The sequence below is a fragment of the Bidens hawaiensis genome, unplaced genomic scaffold (assembly GCF_021521415.1).
Source record: "Bidens hawaiensis isolate Kalapana, Puna unplaced genomic scaffold, B.hawaiensis_p1.1 tig00059771_1, whole genome shotgun sequence".
Classification (NCBI taxonomy): Eukaryota; Viridiplantae; Streptophyta; class Magnoliopsida; order Asterales; family Asteraceae; genus Bidens; species Bidens hawaiensis.
In genome coordinates, this window is record NW_027500747.1 from 77,812 (window position 1) to 90,274 (window position 12,463).

Genomic DNA, 12,463 nt, shown 5'->3' on the forward strand with positions numbered 1-12,463 from the left:
GTGAATATATATATATATATATATATATATGTCCTATTTAATATTCGTGTCCTACGTTCAAAGCCTTTTCTTTGAATTTCGGATACAAAAAAGTAGAGGTCAATTAAGAGAAAAACTGGGAAAAAAAAAGTTTTACCCGCGTTCAGCGAGTCATGCATAGTAATGTTATAACTCCAAGATCAGCAAATATAGTTTTTAAAAGATTGGGTTTTGCGATTCAAAAAGGGGTAGCGGCGCAGCTTGTTGCCCGCTTGCCTTCTGTTTCGATGTAACCTAAACTTTTCTTTAATAAGATATTTTATTATCAGTAATCTGTTATAATGAACTGGTTAAATAAAAATAAATAAATAAATAAATAATAATAATAATAATAACAATAATAAAGAAACAAAAGTGATAGGAGTAAACAAAAGTTTAAAAATTAATAATAAAAAATTATTAGATGAAATAAAACCCCCTCAAGCCCTGACAGCCGTCATAAGTTTATTAGGGCGTCCTTTTTAACCCTGACCCTATTACCGGATCAGATTCCACTATCATGTAATTCGGTTGCATGATCGCAGTAGCATAGCTTCGACAGATCGACATCCAATTTCTTTAATCTTCAATTCTACTCTCACTTTCTTCAACAAAGGTATGATCATTTACTTTTTACTTTAAAATGCGTGCTAATCGGATTCTAACACGTTTTGGTTTGAAACATATTGTTTCCATTTGACGATTGGAATTGGGGTTTTGTTTTATACCATGCGTGGTCAAAACTCGACACCAATGTTTTTTTATCACCTGATGTCAAGTCAGCATTTCAAAGTTTTAAAAAAAAATTGTGTAATCAAAACTCTCGTCAAAACTCACCAGCAATTATTACCCAATTTTTATTTCTATTTTGAATTTCTACTTTCTTATGATTAAATTAAGCAATTAATATTTCTTCAAATAAATTAAAATTACATTAAAATATAAAAACTACTTTTCCTCATAGCCGTCGTCTTCGTCTTCATCGCCCTCGCCTTCGTCTTGATTTTCACCTGAAATGGGTCGAAACATCTAATCATGTTGGACCAAATCCAACTTAAGAGCATTATGTATTTCTCTTGAGTGCAGAAAATAATTGTTTTCCCGTGACTGCTTCATTGTTGCCGGTGTTCGTGGTGGACCGTCGTCCAGCATATAAGTTGGACATATCGCTCTCCCATCGTCCTCAATAATCATGTTATTGCAATATGATACACATATACATAGCACTTCTCATTTTTTTCCAATGACCATAAATGATAGGGATTTTTTTACAAAGTGCCAATGTTATTGAAGAACCCTAAAACACTTCTTGATGTCCTTTTGTGAAGATTCTTGTAATTTCTTAAAATAAATCCTTTTTTCATCGAGAGGGTCTTTAAAAGTTTTCACGATAACCGAATACTCTGGATTATCCCATCACCCAAATAGTAACCGTGTCAGTAGTAATTATCGTTAGCCCAAAACGAAGCCAGGCGACTGTTCCAAAACGTTTGTCATTGTTGGTCCTGGCGACACCAAAGAACGCCGACCAAACGCAAAGGTCGTATGAAGCAACTGCTTGAAGACCCTCTGTTGGTCCATCATGGTCACCACATGTGTATTGACCTCCCCATGCGGTTGGACAATTAACACATTCGCAGTGCATAAAGTCTAAACTCCCGATCATGTCAGATAAGCCATGCACCCATGAATGCGCCTCGCAAATCCTTTTAGGTCGTTCCAATTGGATGTTCTTAGATAACATGGAGCGTATTGCTTTATTATTATTATATAAAATAATTAATTAAAAACAATTAGAAAAAAAAAAACAACTGATATAATTGAAAAAAAAATACAATAATACCGTTGCAAAAATGCTCCAACGTATCTCAAGTTGATTTTTGGGTCATCTTTAGGTACTCGTCATTGATGTCGGTTTTGTTTCCGTAGGCGAACACACGTATCGTTGATGTAACCTTTTGAATTGCGGTGAATCCCAACGTCCCTCGACCGTACGGTTTTTGCTTAAAGTGTTCAAACTCGTGCTACAAGTCTTCGGTAATGCGCAAAAAGAATCCTTTAGACATACGAAAGTAACGCCTAAAAGTATTTAGGTGGTTGTATCTCGGCGGGTCATTGAAGTAATCTGCCATCAAACGATCATTCGCTATCAAACGGTCTCGTTCAATCCGTGTTCTTTTCGGGACCATGGGTGGAGGAGAAGAAAGAGATTTCATATAATTTTTCGCAAGCTCAACCGCACTCTAGACCGCTGCTTCCTCCGTGTCGTCTTCGGCCGTTGTGTCGACCCCCCTAATAAATGGTTGTATATAGAGGTGGGAGAATTCATTTATAGTTTTTGTAAAGTGTAGGTTGTATATAGATTTTGAGAAAAGAATTTTATACAAAGTGTGGGTTTTGATTGGGAAGTGAATGAATTATATAAGGGAAAAAATTGATTTTTTTTAATTAACTAGCCGGTAATAACAGCTATATTGACCAAAACATGCAACATTCAACGTTGCGGATACAACGTTCATACCAGAAATGTCACCAAAACGCCCAGGGACGGTGTGCCCCTGCGTTTTGGCCCAAAAAGCCAACCCACAAAGCTCGAGTGCACATGGTCTTATTAAATTTAAACGTTTAAGAGCATGCTTGGGATTGAGTTTACAAATGTTTATTGGCTTATTGGTGTTTCAAAAAGGCAATAAGTTAAAATGTGTTTGGCAATTACAAAAAAAAATTTTATTTTAGCTTCTTGAAAGGGTTAAAAAACAGTTTTCAAAAAGCCCAAATCCTAGCTTTTCAAAATAGCTTTTTGAAAAAGCCAATAAGCATTTTTCAAACTCCATCCCAAACATAATCTAACTTTAGTGTGTGATTTTTCTTAAATTTTTTCCTGTGTTACAATAAATAATGTGGATAGTTGATGATTTGATTCGTATATACTAGATGGTATACAGTACCTTGGATTAAAATTTATGAAACCGAGAATAACGTCATTAGTTATAGCATAGGTATGCGTATAACTGTTGATATATATATTACAACACATCATAGATCCTTAAAGATCGCCATGATTATTAATACAGAAAACAGCAAAAGAAATATAGAATATATATATGTTAATTAACTCTTTATGCTGAATAATTAAAATTTGCTTGAATTAGTCAAAATGGCTTTGTGAGTATTAAGTTTTTAATTCTTGAGATAACCGACTCGATTTAACCCGATACATAATTACCGACCCAATTTAAGCCGACTCAATAAACCCGAGAACCATAACACCCGAATCTAGAATGGTTTGATACTTTGGTTATCAGGTTGTATTTCCACTGCTTGAGATACTGTAACTTCTGGCCTATGAGTTATTTTATTAATCATTTATTTGATTATTCAGTTCTCTTAATTGCAAGATTTAAAACATACTTTTTTGTGTTTGATTTTAAATTTTGTACATCTGTTCCGGCTGATTTCAATTTTTACACTTTGTTCTAATAAAGTTGTATGTTGCAGTGGTGAAGCTTGAATGAGAACGTTGGGGGCCAGACTCAAAATGTGTTGAAGGAAAAAAAAAAATCATAGACTCGGGCTCAAATTTTCGGTCAAAAACCGGTAAATTTACGTTACATATAAAATTTTTTGTGTCAAAAACGAGAAAATTTACACTGCTGGAAAAAAAAACAGGAGGGGCTGGGGCTGGGGCCACCATGGCCCTCACTAAGCTTCGCCGGTGGTATGTTGGAACTCCGGTGACCATGTACTAATATTTTACTTTACTTTTTGCAGAATTACCATCATAATGCCGCATGATCTATGTGAAGATCTGATTGTTGAAATCTTTTCAAGACTAGCAACGAAATCCCTTGTGCGATTCAGATCAGTTTCTAAATCATTATATGTTCGTATTGGTAGCCCCAGTTTCATCAGACTGCATACCCTTCGATCTCCGAAAAATGTCATCTGCATACACCAACTAGATGCGATAAACTCATATATACGTTACTTGCAGAAGGTAACCTGTCGTGTACTCCCGATATTGGCATAACACCAGTTGAGTATCCTTTCAAGAGTTTCAGCATTGTTGGTTCATGTAACGGAATTCTATGTGTTTATGAATCTGGAAAGGGTATTAATCTGTGGAACCCTTCAATTAGGCGCAAAGTAACCGTACCTGATCTTCCTTCTTCTTCGGGTGATTATTTAGTACACGGGTTTGGTTTCGATCCAATAATTGATGATTACAAGATTTTGAGGACAACCGAACGAACTTCATTTGTTTACACCATGAAGAGACGCACTTGGTGTGAGATTGCTTCCCCTACTGCTGAGTTTGATTATGTGAAACCACACGCATGTGTTATCAACGGAGCATTGCATTGGGTCGCAACTTTAAAAAATATATTCGATGAATGCTATCATTCTTATATATTGACATTTGATTTGAGCTCTGAGACTTTTTCTGCAATTGAGCTGCCAGGAACATGCTGTCGAATGAGCATTGAAGTGGCAATCATCAAAGGCTGTCTAGCTGTGATTTCCACAAACCGTCAAGGTCATGGTTGGATTTGGGTGAGAACAGAACACAATAACACTGCTTCTACCTGGCATGTTGCCTTTAAATTCGGTATGTTTGCAAATCCCTTTAAAGGAGCTCGGAGAGTTTTTGAGTGCGCCACCAATGGTGATTTACTGTTCATTATCTCTAACTGTGTCGGAGCTTATGATCTTAAGTACCGGATACCAATGATACTTCAGATATTGACTTGTTCATCTTGCGTTGTTGATATGGATATGTGCGTCGAAAGCCTCGTATTGTTAGACATGGGGACTTCATGTGATCCAGGAAGCAAATTACCAATGAAAAAGAGAGAAGCAGCACAAGTGAAATTGCAATTTAGCTTTTATAACAATACTTTATTATTAGTATTACACTTTCGATTATTAACAATTTTGGTACCTTGAAAAATACCCTTTTTGTTCCTAATACTCATATTAATGACCTATGCATCTACTCGTGTGAATTTATTACACGACACAAACGTAACATAAAATTTGTGAAGACGGGTTTAGTCTATCCTTGAGTTCATTTTGCGTTGTACCAATTTAATATGTTTATTTTATACCGTTAAAGCAATCACCGTCGGATCATAATCTTATGAGTCACTTATAACGTACGCTATCTAATATAGTACAAATGATGATGAGCACAAGTATTCATTAGTTTCATCACCGGTGAACTCATTCACTCTTTTCTTCATGTGTGGAAGATCAGCAGTGGTTGTCGTGTAGCGTTCAGTGTAGCCATTTGTAATAGAAAGTTCGCTGAACTTGGTATGTTCACCTGTGTCCATACTTTAAATTTTTTCAATCGGCTTTGAAAACGTTACTAGATATCTGACATACCCAAGATGAAATGGAAAAATAAACATAAAAAGAAAATGAAAATGAAAAAAAAAAACCAGAGTAAAAACAAAAGTAAAAATAAAAGTAAACACAAAAGAAATATTTTTAATAAACATGTACAAAGCAAAAAATAGATCATCATCATCGTACTCGATATATCCCACCAATACAAAGCTATGGTTGGGTCTGAGGAGGGTACGATGTAGACAGTCTTACCTCTACCTCGTAGGAATAGAGAGGCTGCTTCCGGTGAGACCTCCGGCTCGATAGTAGTTTTGCATCAAGCCTTGGACTAAGGCACATAACACTCAACCATCGGGACACCGGCCGGTTGATGCATGTACCCTTGTCTTTCGACTATCAACGTCACCACATGATGCCTTATTAACCTTCCGCCACTTTTAACGTTATTTTCACGAGATTAGTAAAATAACGTCAAAATTAGTGCAATTTCACTTTTTCTCCATCCTAGGGTTCACACATATACCTTATATGCACGGACCGCAAGCAGGGCGCAAAGCAAAAAATAGATATAAAAATAAAAATAAAGAACGAACTTTAAAAATGGCTAAATATACATGCAATTATGTTTTGTTGGGATTATATCGTTATAGGCAAGCCAAATAACACTTTCCGGCGCGATAAGATAGATCTGGTTGATTGTCATATACTTATCCACTTAAACACGTACCTCAATCCTTACTTTGATAAGCATGACGTGACATATAGTTTAGTTTATGTGACTAAATGGAACCCATGCTTAGAATCTATATAGTCGCCTTATCAGACTTCAATATAGTTTTAATTAGCAGAATCACCCCAACTTGCTTTAAACATTTTATCACTTGACTAAAATTTTTTGAATATTTCACACAAAATACTTATAAAATAGAGCTATATTTGTTTCCTCCAGGATGAATTTTCCCACTTTGAATCACACCTTTTTGGACGTTTTCGCATATATTGCATATTTGACATAATTGCATCGAGATCCAGATCTTCGTCACCGCAAACAAAGGACAACATAGCATCTTCTGTAGCATTGACTTGCATTGACATCCAGATATTCGTCACCGCAAAACATAGGACGGTGCATCCTCTGACTCATTAATTTACATCGGCATTCAGGTCTTGGCTATCGCAAACACAGGACGCAGGTTACATATAATATACATACACAAAAAACAGGCATTTTATTTTTTGAGACCAAGTGACACGAGACTTGAGTATGACCCAACTTTTTATTCTATTTATCTCACGAACTTGGTTAAACCGACAAAATCGTAAGATGTTTCCCACTTGAATCAATCCTTAGGTATGTTCAAATTAGTCAACAACCAAACCGTCTTTTCATTCTTAAAGGTTGAGCCTACTAACACATCGAACTTGAAGTCTAAACCTTTCAGCTACAGTACGTTACATGTGTTGACCTTGTCATTAACACAAAAAAAATGTATTACTCCCACATAACCACAAGTAACATTTTTGTAGTTTTCTAATTTTTTATTATTATTTTTTTTTAAAGTTAAGCAAACACGGTTACTCGGTATTTATCATCCCATTTAAATGTGATCAACATTTCAAAATGTGTTGGGTCAAACGCTATAATGTAAAGATCAACAAGGTTTTCATGAGTGTTTTGGTCAAAAATCAGTTTAAGGAACAAGTAATCAAATTCGTTTGTGAGGCTTGATGCTTGTATGAAGCTTGATGCTTGTATGAATGATATGATCAACGTATTAAATGCAAGTGATGAACAACGAGATTTATACGAGGAAAAGCCCTTAACAACTAGTATACCTCCGGCACAGATAGTGAAAACTATCACTACCAATTGTATTATACTCAAAAAGTGATTACAAAGATCGGAACTTAGGCTGAAATGAGTACAAGTGTAAATGATTTTGCTGAAAATACCAAGTAAGCTATGTGTGTTGTGTGTGTTTAGCCATAGTACAACAATAATATATATAACAAGTTTATAACGTACATAAAATAATTCCCAATAAATTAGGCACGTTCGTCTATGATTTCTTCATGACCGTTACGTGACGGGAGACCAGCTGAGGTGACTTAGTACAATATATCTTCCGTAAAAATAGGATAGCTAGTAGACACATTCAAACACATGCAAATAAAATAAAAACATTTTCGTAGACAACTGATAAGGATCCTTGAACCATACTGCATCCTTCGTCCTGGCATTAGACATTTACAAGCACTGAGGATAATTGAGGATCAAGGATTTCAGTCCCAACAATTGCCCCAAACATGATGGCTGTGAATGAATAACAACTGTCATGTTTTATCCCAAGAATTTGAATCATAACCGTTGGTGAGAGGATGACGTGACCGTCGCCAGCAAATGCATCATTATCCATATATAATAGACTAAAGTAGTTTTATAACTATCCTTTCCATCGGATTGAAACCATTCGCCTGGCAATAATCCTCGGGTATTCTCTTTCTTTCTCGATTTCTTGTTTCATTATTTCACATCTTCTCTTGCAACCCTCTATTATGCCGAAGAAAAAACTCAAAAGCCTCCTTTAGTTCGAGACCTAGGGAGATTGTTCCCAAACTTAAGAGCCAAAATCTTCTCAAAGACCCAACTTCTAAAATCTGTAAGTTCACCAACGAAGAAATCGAGAGTATTTCTCATTGTTTCCCCGATGGAACCGTCTTTAGACCCTATGACCCTCAGGTTAGAAGCGATCATATTTCCGGTGTCTGGGTTTGTTTTCCTGCACTTCCTTTCCTACTTGGTTTCTCCTATCCTTTCCTTAATCTGACGGAAACGTTATTTTCGTTTACCGGCATGAGCTACATTCAAGCCATGCTGATGATGTGAAGAACCCTGCATACCATCGAGCGATTAATCGAAGAAAAGAACCTCAATTTCACCATTTCCTCCTTGTCTTGCCTGTATACCCTACTCACCCACGGTTCCAGCAGATTCGTATTCAAGAGTAAACCATTTCAGTCCCTTCCGGTGAATAAAACCACCCATAACGATCAAAGCTGGAAAAATCAATTTTTATTCGTCCGGAGAGACTCTATCCCGAATGGAAATACCTTACCCACTCACTGGATCCTTAAGGGTAGGATAGCGGATCCAGAGAATAAATGATCCTTCGTTTACTGATTTACTGACTTGCAACTTATTCCTTTTTATGCAGTTTCTAATTTTTCGAGCCTTGCTGCAGACCTCGGGGGAATCAAAAGGGCAAAGAGATTTCTCACTTTGGATCCATTTGACAGAACCTTCAGGAGTGTAGGGGAAGAATCATCAGCTGAAAGGTGAAGAAACTGCAAGCTCTTCAGAAACAATGTCAAGTAAGTTAGTCCTCTATATTCAATAAAAAGGGATTAAATAAATAGGAAAAGAATAGATTCAAAAGAACTTATCTTTTTCTTCTATGTTTATATGGGTGTTTAGAAGTCAGGAAGCAAGCCTTCGAGGAATCTCATGGCTCAGTTCCAACCGGAAGATATTGATAGTCTGATCTCCTCCCGTTCCGTAGAGAAGAAGCCTGTGAAAAGTTCCAGCCTCGTCCCACGAGAAACTGTGGTGACCCGTTCCAAGGCAAGTGGGAAAAGAAAGAGGGATTATGAAGCCAACGTCAATGGTGCCCAGCAGTTGTTCGATCAACTCCCTGAGGTAAGGATCCTTTATCCATTGGTGTAGAGGTTTAATCATATCTTAAATTTGTAATATCTTCACAGGGTGTGGCTGGTGTCAAAGCTTTCTATGAAGAGAGTATGGCCAACATGGAGAAGGATCTGGCCAAGTATCGCACCGGCATTGTTCCGAAGGACAACCTGATCGCAGAGCTTCAAGTGCAAAAGGATAACTTGGAGGATCAACTTGCTCTTGCCGACGTTCGAACTCAGGAACAGGTGATGGAGGTCACAGAACAGGCCAAGGTTTGGGCCGGCAAGGCGGTATTGATGGCAAGGATCAAAATTGCTGAGGAGGCTGAATGTTTGACAGGTCCAACTGGAATGTGGCCATGTGGAAGAAGACGGTTGCTAGGTTCGGTGACGAAGGTGAGGATGTCGGAGCTGAAAAGAAGAATGATGATGCTGGAACTAGCGGGGCCAAGGACATCGAGGTGGGGATCAAGGATGCTGGTGATGGTGATGGTGGCGCTGTGAAGGAGTGAGCAGGTTAATGGGCGATAATGGATATTGATGACTAGGCCGGAGTCCATTTTTTAAAAGGTTTAAGGTGATATTTGCTGATGGTTTTTGTTTGAACAATGTTTATCTTAATTCTCAGGATCAACGATCCTTAAGGCAATATTAAAGGTGGTTTTGGTGGAGGGATCCTCTGTTTGGGGATGAAGCCTTAGCCACCTTTCTCTTTTATTTTATGCATGAACATATCGTAACTTTGACCAGGTTCGATCCGGGTGGATGGTCCACATTTTGCTGGTGAAGCCCGGATCAACTTTTTTAAATGCTAGTAATGACACAAGTCTTTGAGCTTTTTGAATTAACATCTGCATGCTATAATAGAGGATCCTCGATCCTTATTGCTTTTGTCGTGAATTGATTACCTGTTAATATAGATAACCAAAAGAAAACATAACAAATAGAGAAGTTGGATTTATGTCCAACCAGCATGGGGATAAACCTAATAATACGTGGGGACAAGCCCAAAAATACGGGTGACGAGCCGATCCTTGGCGTTGGCATAAATGCGGCGACAAGCCTACCCTGGCGTTGACCTTAACTTATGTATATGGTGCATCTACCATTTAATTCATAGGATCCAGTATATGACCTTTAGGCATGAAGTTGTCAGCCACGTATAGTGCACTGGTCCCACAGCCTCCAACCATTCCCGGATAATCGTGCGCTCCAGACGAGGGTGTCAAAACCCTAAATTCATGCGATAAGGTGAAAACCTTATAAACATGGGGACAAGCCCAATTAAACTTTGGAAAGAGTTGGCCAACCCGTTTTTTCCACTTGAGGGCCCAATTGCTTAGCATTTCTGCAAACTTGATATATTTGACAAAACAAGGGTTGAACATAGTTAATATAAATATGAATATAGAGTAAAGTTTTACCAAATAACGGATTGATGAAACTGATTAGGATCCAGGATCCTAATTAACAAAAATACTTTTTGAGATGAATTGCATTCCAAGCCCTTGGGAGCATGTTACTTTTCATATTCAATAAACGATATGCTCCCTTTCCAGCCTTAGATTCGATTAAGTAGGGACCTTCCCAATTGGGTGCTAACTTTCTGTCGACAGGATTAGTTGTATTTCGGAAAGCCTTTCGTAGAACTAAATCTCCAATTTCAAATCTTCTGATCCTGATATTCTTGTTATATGCACCAGCTATCTTTTGTTGGTAAGCAGCCATTCTGAACTTTGCTTGATCTCTGAGTTCTTCAATAGATCTAAGTCTTGGACAAGATTTTCATCATTCATCTGAGGATCACGGATGCTCGTTCTAGCAGTTGGATACATCAATTTAGTAGGAATTACTGCTTCAGCTCCAAAGACTAACGAGAATGGTGTTTGTCCTGTGGCGTTCTTCGGAGTTGTTCTATCTGCCCAAAGCACATAAGGTAGTTCCCTAGCCCATTTGCTCCAAGCTTCTTTTTTAAATTGTTGATGATGATCTTGTTGCTTGATTCCGCCTGGCCATTTGGTTGTGGATGAACTGGTGCTGAAGTGATCATCTTAATTCCCCCAAAAGTTAGTTGTTCTTTTCCCAATAAATTGGGAACCATTATCACAAATAATTTCAGAATGAACACCAAATCTAGTAATAATATTTCGTTTAATAAAGGATATAACTTTCTTCTCCCTGACTTGAGGAAATGCTTCAGCTTCTATCCACTTGGAAAAGTAGTCGGTCATTGCTAACATAAAGACTTTTCTTCCTGGAGCTATGGGGAGTTTGCCAATTATATCCATTCCCCACTTCATAAACGGCCATGAGGAGACAATGGGGTATAAGGGCTCTTCCGGCTGATGCAGAATGTTGCCATGCCTTTGACAAGCATCACATTTCCTTGAGTATTCCATAGCATCCTTTTTGTGGTAGGCCAGAAGTATCTGGTCCTTAGGATTCTAGAGAATAGTGCTCTGCCCTGTATTGTTGCCACAATCTCCTTCATGGAAGTCCTTTAGCACTTCCTGGATCTCGGGTTCTTCGATGCACCTTAAGTATGGACCTGCAAGGGATTTCTTGTACAGCATATCATGTATAATACTAAATTGAGATACCTTGGCTTTGAAAGCTTTGGGGTTTTCGCCTTTCGGGATCTCTCCATCTTAGATGTAATTCCTTATTGGAAGGATCCGAGATTAATGGTCATGAGGGTGATCCTCATGACTTGTAAGTAGATTCCCATCTACCTCCATTGTCTTGCATTCCTTAATAGCATGAGACAAGACATGAATGATAGGAAATAATAATACGGTTCGGTAAAGTCAACGCGGCTAACCGAGTTTTGACCTGTTAGAGTTACACCTTGGGTAACGAGCGTGAAACACGCTTAAGTTAGTTAACCGGGTATTGTAACACCCTGGCTAAAGCGGAATACGCCTGGGTGTGACGTACAGATCACTCATAAGCTCGTAACGCTATTAAAGCAACAATAATTATATTTAATTCATTTCAATACATCACAAATACACAATCAAATATTAATGCAATAAACTTTGAATTTCCGTCTCTTGTAACCTAATGGTCCAACTATCTTATTCTTCGATCCTTAAACTTCAACCTGCAGCACGTTGAAAATAATATATTTTGTCAACAATAATGTTGGTGAGAATTCATATAGTTTTTGCATATATATATAATACGAAAAGTGTAAAATTCACAACTCAAGATGTATAGTCTCAATCATATAGTAAAAGCAAAGTAAATACATGATATTCCCGTTCACTTGACATCAGTCAAATCTACTAAGGAATCCCCCCGTTCGCCGAGCTACTTGGAGTATAGAATATGATACCTCCATTAACAAATAGACGGTGCAGGTACATCCCGTCAGACCCTTCCACTATGAGTATGTGTATGA

The 12,463-nt window shown here is 37.7% G+C and overlaps 1 pseudogene; it reads left to right on the forward strand.

Moving 5' to 3' along the window:
• The first annotated feature begins 3,802 nt into the window (after positions 1-3,802).
• LOC143602753 (F-box/kelch-repeat protein At3g23880-like) lies at positions 3,803-9,572 on the forward strand (annotated as a pseudogene).
• The last annotated feature ends 2,891 nt before the right edge of the window (positions 9,573-12,463 follow it).